The sequence below is a fragment of the Lithobates pipiens genome, unplaced genomic scaffold (assembly GCF_037356315.1).
Source record: "Lithobates pipiens isolate NorthernLeopardFrog02 unplaced genomic scaffold, aLitPip1_a1.2 Scaffold_1, whole genome shotgun sequence".
NCBI lineage: Eukaryota > Metazoa > Chordata > Amphibia > Anura > Ranidae > Lithobates > Lithobates pipiens.
In genome coordinates, this window is record NW_027507685.1 from 2552210 (window position 1) to 2565442 (window position 13233).

The 13233-nt window shown below is 39.5% G+C and overlaps 1 long non-coding RNA gene across 1 annotated transcript in view; it reads right to left on the reverse strand.

Moving 5' to 3' along the window:
- Nucleotides 1–11059: 11059 nt before the first annotated feature.
- Nucleotides 11060–13233, reverse strand: part of LOC143987983 (uncharacterized) — a 48213-nt gene continuing 46039 nt past the window's right edge. Inside the window, exon 3 of the long non-coding RNA XR_013276729.1 lies at nt 11060–11165. This is a non-coding gene — a long non-coding RNA (uncharacterized LOC143987983). The remainder of the gene's footprint in view (nt 11166–13233) is intronic.

Consider the following 13233-nt stretch of genomic DNA (forward strand, 5'->3'; position numbering starts at 1 on the left):
AAAAGAGAAGGAAGTGAGTCAGAAAAGAGAACAAAAAGGTGAGACCACAAGCATCCATGAGTCCAACCCAGCATCGATCCATTGTAAATCCCAAGTGTTCGGTGCCTGCAGGTAAGAAAGCCAAGGGGTCCACACTCTTTCAAACAGGGTTGGTTTGTCCCGTGGGACCCTGACTGTTTTTTTTATGGAGCATAACCCCATTAGCCCCAGAAGGTTTTACCCTTTTAATGACCAGAACATTTTTTGCAATACGGTACTGCGTCGCTTTAACTGACAGTTGCGCGGTCGTGTGACATTGTACCCAAACAAAACCGACGTCCCTTTTTCCACAAATAGAGACTTCTTTTGGTGGTATTTGATTACCTTTTCGGTTTTTATTTTTTGCGCTATAAACAAAAAAAGACAGAAAATTATAGGAAAAAAAGCTATATTTTTCACTTTTTGCTATAATACCGCCCAAAAATATATAAAAAAAATGAATTTCTTCCTCACTTTAGGCCGACATATATTCTAATACATATTTTTGGTAAAAAAGTAGCGCAATAAGCGTATATATCGATTGGATTGAATCGGGCATTTGCCAATGCCCGCTTCCTACGAGCAAAGGGAACCAGTGTTAGTTTGCACCTGGGAGTTCTTCTCGAGGGATTAACTTGTCTGCTCTCAGAGACTGCACCTTAGGCTGTCTCCATCCTGCTTGAGGCTCATTTGTCCTCTACTATCTTAACTAATTTGTTTGGATCAAACCTAAGATGCCCATGTTATATCTTTAGATCTCTTGCAAAGAGGGGTACTAAATTAAAGAAAGTTGAATGAAATCCAGTCCATTATACAAAGAGCCAGACTCTGTATTACAAGTAAAATCTTCTTTTTTTGAAACTTAAACTTATCATACAGTGACAATAGAACACCAGTGTACATCCCTTTGCACAAAGACCTAGCTAACTTCAAGTACTATCCCATCTTTTGAAGAAATCCTATTAGACATAACAAGTCCCTTGATGTACGTCATGCCGACGTGACACGCTGGAGGTGAGGGGCCAGGGGATGACGGCTGGCAAGTGTGCAGCGTGGAGATTAGGGGACACGCTGGAGGAATAGCGGGAGGAAGCCGTGCGGTGTGAGGGCCTCTTATTAAAGAATGCACAAGAAAAAAAATGGCCTCAGACAATGTGGAAGGAAATGTTGAGAGCGATTGCCTGGGTTCAGTCTGGTCTGGCAAAAAAACGCAGGCTGTTTTAAGACCACAGCCTGGGGACATATTTGTCATCTCCTGCTGCTCCCGATCTCTGAGTCCAGGACCGTATTGTGCTGCCTATTAAATGGACTCCTCAGGTTCCCAATATTACTGCCCTGGGATACAAAGGCTTCACCAATTCCAACATTTTCTCCATCGCTGCCTTCCTCTTGATTAACCCTTGCGTGGCCTTCTCCCAAAGAGTCCTCCCCTGGATAACTTCCCAGTTGCTGGGCCTCTCCACTAACTGAGACGGCACCGGACCACCTCCAAATCCTTCTTTCAGTTTCCTCGCTTGGGGCTAGCCAGCCCCAAGACGTAAAGTCGTGTGGATCTGCACTCCAGGCCATGGAAGTTCTGGGGGCTGGTCAGGAGGACCAGGACCATGCAGTCAGAACATACTTCTGGACCGGAACTCCGAAACACGTGACAGCCGCACCTTAAGTACCCTCTTACAGAAGGCATAGCAAGAGTGACGCTCCCACTGGGCTGGTTCCGAGAGAAAGTAACCTTAATGCACCCAACTAGACCTGTGTTTCCATGCCTGCCGCAAGTAAAAGTGCCACCTATGGCTAGGCAGAACACCCTGCAGTCCAGTCAGACTGGTGCAGAGGTCAAAATTTAGAGTAGAGTAATCAAACCCAAACCAAACTGCGGTTTAAGGGTAGCATTAAATTTTAAAAACATATAGCGCATGCTCTTCAGGAGCCGGCGCTACAATTAAATCCACAAAATAAATAAACAAGATACCAGCAAAGGCCCATTTTTCAAAAGTTTGCTATGGACAGGACAGTAGCTAAAAGTGATTACTGACCTTAAATCAACCAGAAAATAAACTGAAAGGCAACCCCCCCCCCAATAGTAAGATCAAAAATAAAAACGGCAGCATGTGAGTTGATTGCTCACAGAGCTAGTAATTAGACTCCAAGTATATTTTCCTAACTGATCCTAAATTCTCCCTATGCAGTTTGTCAGGTTTTACTATGCTTTCCCTATAACAGCTTCCAATTCTCTGACACTATGACTGCTTTGTGCCCCTTTTTTATAATGCGGGGATGTATTATTGGCCCTTCTAAACCTGCTGGCCCTAATTCAAAGGCCATGCAGTGCACTGATGTATAAAAGAATTCTGTTGGGTGAATCTGCACAAAAATGTGCCAGGACAGCCAACCTGGAGGATCCACATCGAACCCATGGTAGCTGCAAACCATAATCTCATCCCTAGTTGCTTTGTGGATGATGCGCTAAATTAGTTTGATGTCAAAGAAACTAGGGTTTGCATGTACATCTTTCAGGGAAATTTCACTACATTTCTTATCTTGATCAAATTAGCTGGTTGGATTTAGGTTTCCATGGGGACCATGTATTGCTTAGCAGCCTTAATTTGGACATCTCATAAATGAAGTGAAGGGACTTATAATCATCACAGGAACTAGAGGTAAGTCTGAAGGTTGTGGAAATCAACAGCTTATTCTGAATAAAGTCCATCACCAAAGATAAGACAAATTCTTAATTTTTCTTCTGGAATCCTCACTTCCAGAAAGTTCAAGCCGGGGTACCTGCATAATTTAAAGTGATTGTAAACTAGCAAATTGTTAAACAATGCACTCAGTTTAACCACTTGCCGACCAGCTCAAGCCGATATACGTGGCACGGGTGCACAAAACAACGTATGGGTACATTGTTCCCTTTAAAAGCCGCCGCAGGCGCGAGCGTGGCCGCGGCACCGCAGGCAACCCGATATGAGTGGCCTGAGGGCACGATCGCCGCTGGTCACCCCAATCCCATGCACAAGAACCAGCACGGGGATTTGTGTGTGTTCTGTTCTGTCAGGGGAGAGAGGACATATTGTTTGTTCCTACTAGGTAGGAACAACGATATGTCTTCTCCCCCAGTCAGTCCTATCCCCGTACAGTTAGAAACACTAACTGGGGAGCACATTTAACCCCTTGCTTTAAACCCCTAGTGTTAACCCCTTCCCTACCAGTGACATTTACACAGCAGCTCCGATCGCTGTATAAATGTCGATGGTACCAAAAATGTGTCAAAAGTGTTCGATCTCTCTGCCGCAATGTCACAGTACTGCAAAAAATCAGAGCAGATCACCACCATTATTATATAAAAATAATAATAATAAAAATGCCATAAATCTTTCCCATAGTTTGTAGATGCTATAACTTTGATGCAAACCAATCAATATACGCTTATTGTGATTTTTTTTCAACCAAAAATATGTAGAAGAATATATATTGGCCTAAACTGATGAAGAAATTTGTTTTTTAAAAACATTTTTTGGAGATATTTATGATAGCAAAAAGTAATTGCTGTTTTTTTGTATATAGAGCAAAAAATAAAAACAGCAGGGGTAATCAAATACCACCAAAAGAATAAAAGGACGTAAATTTTGTTTGAGTACAGCGTCACACGACCACGCAATTGTCAGTTAAAGTGACGCAGTGTCAAATTGTAAAGAGTGCTCTGGTCAGGAAGGGGGTAAAATCTTCCGAGGTTGAAGTGGTTAAAATAGAAATGAAAGGCAAAACATTTTTGTATAGATATAAAAAACAAAACAAAAAAATATATAAATACCTTTTCCCCCCTTTTTTTTAATAAGTGATCGCATTCCCTCTGTTCTCAGCTGCATAAAAGCTGGAGAGAGGAAGCAGCAGCACACTGAGCTTCCCAGTGAATGGCTGTGCAGCCAGGTGCATGTCAGGAGAAGTTGGAGAAGAGTACACAGAGTTTCCAGCATAGCTTGAGAGCTGACCATGCAACGGGACTTGCAGGAACACTAGGGATTTCACATAAAGGAAGCAATACAAAGAGAACAGGATACTTTCTCATACAAGTGGTACATGGTACAGAGGGCACATATCAGGAATATGAAGTGTTGGAGGTAACAAACTCTTTAACCATATGTTTATCTCCCCCACCTCAAAAAGTGAAGATTTGCTGTGTTATAAGGAGCATCTAGATATGTGCATTGTTTCTGACAGATTTAACATTTGTCTTTAATTTTTCCTGAAAAAAAGAAGTCCGCTTCTTAATATTTGCGTGTTGTTGTTGTTTAATATTTGGTGATGCCACGACTTTGTTACCTACCCTTTTCTTTGATGGAGGCTCCGGTCTTGAAAAGCAAAGCCCTGCCTCTACCAAGATGGCCACCTCCACACAGAAAGCCCTTGTACACACGGTCGGACATTCCGACAACAAAATCAGTTGGATTTTGTCCAACGGATTTTGTCCAAAACTTGTGTTGCATACACACGGTCGGACAAAGTTGTCGGAAAATCCGATCATACGTAACGTGATGACGTTATTTCGTTAGGACGGGACTATGTTCAGGCTAGTAGCCAATAGCTTTGGTCTAGGAATTTGATCTGAGCATGCGTGACACTTTGTCCGATCGGAATTCTCTACACACAATCGGACAAAGTCCGATCGGATCATGTTGTCGGAAAGTTTTATAGCCCAGCTCTAAAACTTTGTCCGTCGGATATTCAGACAGAAACAGTCCGATGGAGCCCACATTTTTCGTCGGAATGTCCGACCGTGTGTACAAGGGCAAACACCTAGAAAAACAAGGAAGAGTTACTCAATAATGGGGACAATATCAGCTACTGGGAGACCACAGGCAATACTAGCGATTATTCCTCGGCCCTCTGCCTGCTTTATTTTAGGTTCACCTTAGTCCATTTCATCTATAAATACACTGCTTTTTGCTATAACTTCTCTCAATAATTTTATATGCAGCATACACAGTAAATGTACCTCTCTATAAAAATAATCATCTCATTTCTACCTAATATCAGTTTGGAATATATCAAAAGTCTGAAATCAGGGCAAGCTATATCAACTACAGAAGAATAAAAGAAGAGCATGCAAGCAGATAAAAATAAACTGGCTAGATTAACACCTATGAGATTTTCCCCCAGTGTGCTTTGAAATCAATGGAAACACATAAAAATGCATATCAATGTTTGTTGCACGTTTCAATGCTGTTGCAATACACTTTATGTTGAATTTCAATAAGCATCATAATGCATTTAGGTGCATCATGAAGTCCACTGACGCATGTCTTAACGTATGTGGCGAGATGCACTTTAATGTGTTTCCATTTTTTAAAAACAGAAAATACATCAAGCAAAAATGCAAATGTGTGAATCCAGCCAAAAATTGCAGGCATTCTATAAAGTAGCAAGATTCTGCTGGAATGAGGAATTAAGAATCAAGATACGTGTTCACATCATGTTTTTCTCTTGTCACGATTCATTAAGACATTTGAAATAACTACTTGATGAATCATACACCTATGATATCATAGCATAGCCATTTTTTTTTACACAAGTACAGAAATAACCAACCTCTGACAAATCGACAGTTAACTTAATTTTTGTATCCGAGCAACTGGCATGTGTCAATACGAACTAACAGTTTAACTTAGCATTAAATTACATTGTTTCTCTTCTGTAAATTAATATGATTTAGACTACAGTAGTTTGAGAACAGTCAAATTGATTGAGACTTAAAGCGTTACTAAACCCAGGATCCCGTATTTACTATATCTGGTCTCCCACAGTACACAGAATATGGAAATGCAATTATTTTAGTAAATATAAACTGCAAAATACCTTTTCTCATCAGCAGTATATGGCAGTCTTATGACTTCTATCAGTGTCTGGTTAAAGCTTGTAGGAGGAGTATTCATACTTCTCTCACTGTCCTCTGAGGCTGAATGACCCTTGACCCTCTGTCTGGACAGTGCTGATTGGCCCTGTGCTGATCACATGCACTCTCCCAAAAAAAAAAAAAAAAAAACTCTTTAGCAATACACATCAAACTGAGCATGTGCAGAGTGCCTCCAAAGGCTCTGAGCTATCAACATATTGATTAAGAACAATAAAAGACGGGGAGGATCAGAGAAGAGGGGATCAAGCAGCCTTTTTACACAATGTGGAGGATTAACCCCTTAGGTTCCATAGTGAGTATAATAAGCATGCTTTACTGCATATATAGACTGCTTTAACTGTTGTGGGTTTAGTAACACTTTAAAGCTTAATTCCAGGCAAGTGGCAGAATAAGGGAAGGGCGAATCTGATTTCATAGGGAGTTCATTGGATCCTGCTTGAAGTCTGTAAAACATGAACTTGACAACAAATCCTTATGAAGTTACATGAATAAACTGTTAGGTTGAAAAAAAAGACACAAGTCTGTCAATGTCAAACAATATAGAAGAATGAAAAAAATGCATAAATTGAAAGCCTTCACATAGACACCTAAACCCACAGCTGATACAGAAGAAAACAAAGAAACCTTATAAAACATGGTCAAATTATCTCCAACGGGTACAAAAAAAAAAATTTCCTGATCTCCTAAAGCAGTTGGATATTCCCTGGATCAACAATCTCTGACATTATTACTTATAAATGTTGATAGTTATATTCTGTGCATATCCAAATCCATCTGGCTCACCTGAGCTGGCTAGAGCTACTCCACTTTGTCCTGCTCTCACTGTAAGGAAGCATTTCCATATGCATAGGTTGAATCTCTTTTCCTCCAGATGCAAAGAGTGTCCCTTGTCATGTTCAATGTGTGGACCATTTTTATTTTGTATATGTGATGATCATAATCTCCCCCCCACCTCAAATATGCCCCCTTCTCAAGAGAGAATAAACTCAGTTTAGCAAATCTAGCCTCATAGCTGATGTCCTCAAAGTTTAAATACTCCTCTAACCTTCATTGGCTGAAATGGAGCAGCAGCACCCCAATCTGATTTACTACAACTTAAAAAGGGACTTTTTATTTTGTTTTTTCTGTGACACCTGATATTCTTTATTTATCGGTACTAAGCCTTAGAATGGTGGAAGTGGTAGCCACAATAAATCTAAAAGCTATAGGAAAGTTTACTGATAAAAAAAATAAAATAATTTAAACCTTTCAACTTTGTTCCCCATCCTTTCCTGCTCTTTTGCAATTATTCCAAAATTATCAAATTATAGACTTTAGGTATGTGTTTGGCAATTGTCAGCATTTGATAGACAAATAGAAAGAGACAGGATAAGTCTTGCAATAACAAATATGTCAACTACATTATTTGAGAGAAAATAGCCAAAAATATTGTTCAGCAGCTGGAGTGAGCTTGGTAAGGTCACAATGTAAGAGGGAAAGACAAGGCAGGTATTATCTTGAAATAAACATCAGAATGAATGATCTAAGAGGCAATAGGCACACATATTGTACAGTGGCTAGATAGGAGGTAAGCAACTTGGTAAAGCCGCAAATTTTAGAGGGAGAGAAAAGTAGGCTTTATCTTGAAATAAATACTAGAGTGTATCATTTGAGAGACAGTTGCCACAATATTGTTCCATGGCTGTACAGTATGCAAGCAGCTTGGTAAAGCCAGAGTGTAAGAAGGAGAGATCAGACAACTTTATGTTGAGATAAACATTGAGGTGGGTTATCTGAGAGACAATAGTCGCAAATATTGTGCTGTGACTGAGGAATATGCAAGCAGCTTGATTAGACCACAGTATAAGAAGTTGAGACAAGGTAACTGTTATCTTAAAATAAACGTGTATCTTCTGAGAAAAGATAGTCACCAATATTTGACAGTGACTAGACATTATGTAAGCAGCTTATTTAGGCTGTAGTATACCAGTAAAAGCTAAGTCAGGTTTTATCCTAAAATAAACATTAGAGTAAATTATTTTAGAGACAAAAGCAAAGAATATTGTACAATGGCTGGGCAGAAAGTAAGTAGTTTGGTTAGGCCCCAAAGAGAAAGAGAGACAAGGCATGTTTTATCTTGAACTAAAAATTATATGTATTATCTGAGTACTGGAGTACCAGAATAGGCCACACATTTGAATACACAGAGCATGATTCAGCTTGCAGCAATAAAATAAAAATTTGGCATCTGAGGTTCAGCTTTGGAAACATTGTATAGCACCTTTTCAGTGCCAGAACACTGGAAAATGCCACAATTTCCAAAAAGCAATGCAGGTTATGTTTTACCCTGCAGCAAACTTGGCAGCTAAGGTCCACTTCTGATGGCACTGAAAATGTTAGTCTTTAACATCAGTAGCAGGGATTTTGTACTCATTAGTACTCCAAGACAGATTCAATTGATAAAAGTGAGCCTGTCCACACGTTCAGGGGACAGGCAGATTTACTTCTCCATAACAAAATCTCCTGTTATGCTGAAGGCCCACCCAGACAGCACACTTGTTGCAGGGCAAGCCAGAAAACATATTGTGCATTCTATAACCAGTGGTCCATCCTGGACATCCAGGACACACAATAATGCACAGGGCCCTCACTTCCAAGAGTGTCCACATCAGACCTGGACCAAATGTAGTACAGTATTATACAGAATTTTACATATCTTTTAGACCCCCACAGTTTAATCAATATTTTCCATTCCCTGACCATACTTGCTATCACCTTTAACCTTTTTTTTTTCTTTTCTCCTGCAGTCTCTAACACTGGTTTGACCTGCCTTGCTGAAACTTTCCAAGCTGTAAATCCCAGAGCTGTTTTATTTGGTATCTGTTAAACTGACTCCAAGCACCATCAGAGTTTCTAAACCCCGGTGAAGGAAGAGTATGTTTGGCCCCCAAAATCTGTTGGATCTATTCAGCTACAAATTCTTTTTTTTTACTAAATTACCTTGGACTCTTGGACATTTTTTTGGCCCTCTCATGGGATTGTATGTGTGTAGATTTGCAAAACTAGTGTATCAAGTGGAAAATTTCAGTGACTCATGCCGCGTACACACAAGATCGAATTGTCCGGCGGAATTAGTCCGGCAAACAATCCGGACTTTATAACGAATGGACTTGGCCACACATGGACACTCCGAAAGTCTGGTGATTGCTAACGCAATGACGTACAGCACATACGACGGGACTAGAAAAAGGAAGTTCAATAGCCAGTAGCCAATAGCTTCCTTCTCGTACTTGCTTCAGAGCATGCATCATTCTTAGTCCGCCGGACTAGCACACTGACGAACGGATTGTCCGCTGAAAGCCAAGTCCAGGGGACATATTTTGAGTCAAAACTACTTTCTAAGTCCGCCAGACTTTTACGATGAAAAAGTCTGCTGGAGCCCACACACGATCGAAATTGTCCGGCATACTGTGGTCCGGCGGACTTAGTCAATTCGATCGTGTGTACGTGGCATTAGAAAATCCAAATCCAGTGCCCTTTTTCTTTTTAGAGTTGTAATGCAGCATTCTTGGTAACCTGGCCCGCTTTATGATTTTCCTTGGCCTCCAGTTTGTTTGCTTCAGTATGCACTTTTAACTTTCATTATGCAAGAAGTTGGAAGGTTGAAGGCAGCCAATCAGCTAACTTTATTTTAGTTTATTAAAACTTTATTCGGTTGTACAAAATCAGATACAGGTCCAGAGACAAGTAATTGTATTACAGGGAGGACTCAAATAAAACAATGAAAGCCACTGTTAAAGTAATACAACCATAGTAAGAAAGAATTGCATGTAACAACTGGACCAAACGTAAGCTGTCATGTTCAAGGAGAGTCAATAAGAGGGGTATAGGAAAAATCAGTACAATCAGTTCTTCCAAGTCTTTGATTCTGTTAAACCTAATAAACAATTGATTGTTGAAGTTTACAACTCCAATGTGTAGGGATACATAACTGTGCTGCACTTACCATGTGCATGATCAGTGATATAAAATGTTAAATTTTAGTTAAGGGAGTGTGATGAAGTAGATATTGTGCTGAGGTATAATTCAAGGGATAAGTAGAGACATTTGTGATGATCCTATGCCCTACCATCCAAAAGCTCTGGATTTATGAGGATATTGTACCTTCCTCCTTTTCACGTCAATCAACTAATTTAGTATGCTAGGTTGGTTTGCCTGCTGAAATAAAAAAATATGTCTAGCCCTCCAAATGGGATCCAAAATCATGCACCACCCCAAAAGCATATATGCTATTTGTGTAAATGTTTACTTGTTTGATAGTTTACAGATTTTTTTTCTATGGTATAGATTTCTGCTTCTTGAATGGAGACAGAAGAATCCAATGACTCTAAATAGAGACTGTCCTCCTGTGTGACAACTGCATAACCAGTATAGGATTACCATCCTCAGCATAAAATTAGGATCGATCTACTAAAAGACAAAGATCTGGGTCTTCAAGGGGTGTACTCTGCACTAGCCTTATAGAAGCTGATTCATACACATCAAATCAAAAACATGTGGCTCCTCTTTGTCTCCAGCCTCTTCTAATACAGGCAATAGGATGGTTGGGTTTAAAATGGTGCACCTTTTGATAGTGAGATTTGTATAGAATAGCAAAGCAAATTCATATTTTGTAAATCTTGCATTAGACCAGGATTTCTCAACATTTTTACTTTAGAGGAACCCTTGACAAAAAGTTTAAGACCTCAGGGAACCCCTGAAATATTGTTCACATCTACAGCTCATGGAACATTAATGTTATCAGCAAGCTGTTAGTATAACTGGATGAACTAGAACGTCTTGTATCTTTTTTTCAACCTGACTAACTATGTAACTATAACAAACCTTTTTTGAAATAGGATTAAATAATAGAATAAATATGAAAATATACCTATATAAAGAATGTATTGGCTATGGTGGTACTTCATCCATATAAAGATTGTTTAAAGATAATTGGACAGACTGAGCGGACTGTACTGGTACCTGAGAAGGACAATCACTACGTAATAATACTAAATTAATTTTTTACAAAAAATTACAAAACATGTATTGGTTAAAAAATGTTTGTGCATTCTATAAAAACAAGAAAATTTGAGCTGTCATTAATTTGACCACTTACTTGATATCATAATAGAGCTCTATTGCTACTAGGTCAAAAGAGGTTGACGTTTCGCTTGTATGCTTCCTCAGGACCTTATTTCCTTGACTATAGACAGAGATCCTGTACAAAAGAAAAGAGGAGGGAAACATCATATTTTTTTTTTCCTTTTAAATTCTTTATTTGCAAAGGAATAAGATAAAACAGCAAACATACATTGGTACAAAGATCAGAACAGGTTTGTACTGTACTGTACTGTAGATACAACTCGACTGGTCAGACCATGTAAACCAAACCACAAGGTATGACAGTTTGTAGAAACCTATATAGTCATGAGCTGGTTGACCGACCTCAATGAAACATCACATTTTTAATCAGATGAAAAGTGCAGCATAACATTTTCTCAGTATAATCCCTATATATATATATATATATATAGAGATGCAATGTGTACAGGGTGCCACTTACATATAGAGAAGGGCCCTCATAAGAGTGGTGTGCCAGGTGTCACACGGAAGTGACTTAACAAACAAACAATGTCTTCTATAAGTAAGTCAACCAATACACAGACACAATTGACTGAATGGTCCTATTCTGAAAGATAATAATAATAGGCAAGAAATTGTTAAGCATCCATAAAAGGATGCAAAGGGTGCTAGCTTCAATTGATGGCTACAATGATGTAATACTAACTGGGCACTAGACCCCAGAAGGGAAACAGGAAGAGCGGAGTCAGCCACCAATTCTCAATGTTTATACTGGCTGGTTTCTCAGGAATCTAATTACAACGCATAATCAGCCATTTCCCTTAGGCAACTTTCACACTTGGGCGGGGTGGCGTCGCCGGTAAAGCGGCACTATTTTTAGTGTTTATTCTTTTTTTTATTTTTTTTTTACCCAAATCTTTCAATACATTACAAATAACAGAGAAGTGTTTATAAACCCAATACATTTATATTTTCAGATCTTGATCTTTAAAGGTGACCATACACTGCAATCAGTAAGATCTTAAATAAATTAGGATTTAGTGTAAGAGCCTGTTTGATTTCCTATAATTTAAAATTAATTGTTCAAGTGCATCTTCCTGTTACCTATTTTGCCTAAATATCGATTCGTACAGAGATTGGCCAATCAGATTGCATAGTGCCAATGCCCGCCTGTAAAAGAGCTAGAAGAAGGCGCGGTGGCCCGGCAAGAACAACCGAAGAGGGGGACAAGACCCCCGAAGTCGGAACAAGAGGGCGGCGGCGAGGAAGAAAGCCGGGCTCCTCCGCTAGCAAAAGAGCTAGAAGAAGATAGCGGAGGAGTCCGGCGAGAAGACCCCTGAAGACGGAAGACCCCCGGAGCTGTGCAATAAACTATTTTAACCCTTGTGTGTTGTGTTTTTTTACTTTATTTTACAGGTGAATGGGTAGGGGTACATTGTACCCCATACTCATTCACATAGGGTGGGGGGCCGGTATCCAGGGGCCCCCTTATTAAAGGGGGCTCCCAGATTCCGGCATCCTTCATGGGCCCCGCCTACCTGGAGACGTGCTCAAAATGAGCGGACTAATGCAGCATTCTTGGTCACCCAGTCTGCTTTGTGATTTTCCTTCTCTGGTTCATTTGCTTTACTTTTAACTTTCATTATGCAAGAAGCAGGAAGGTTGAAGACAGACAATTAGCTAACTTTTTTTTATTTATTTTTTATTCCATAAACACTTTATTAGGTTGTACAAAATCAGATACAGGTCAAGTCATTTTATTACAGTGAGAATTAAAAAAAACAAAAAACAAAAGACACTGTTACAGTAATACAACCATTGAGTAACAAAGAATTGCATGTAACAACTGGACCAGATTTAAGTTGACATGTTTCAGGGGAGTCAAATGTGAGTTATTTCTTATTCCAATATAATATGACTTTCATTTGTCCACGTTTTTTCTTTCACTGGTTATGGTTCATACATGACCATAAACTCATCCCACAAATTAAAATGCAAATACCCTTTAGATCTAGTGTTACATTGTGTGTCACTCTTTGTTCATTCTGTTTAAATAAGTAATGGTCCTATGACCCAACTTCCATTATCTTTTCCATAACTTTTATAGCTGTTTGATCTACATGGTCCTTATGGGGGGCGTGACCCAGGGGCAGGCTGGCAGCCTTAGGTCTGGGGGGGCAAGTCCAGACAAGTGGCCCATTAAA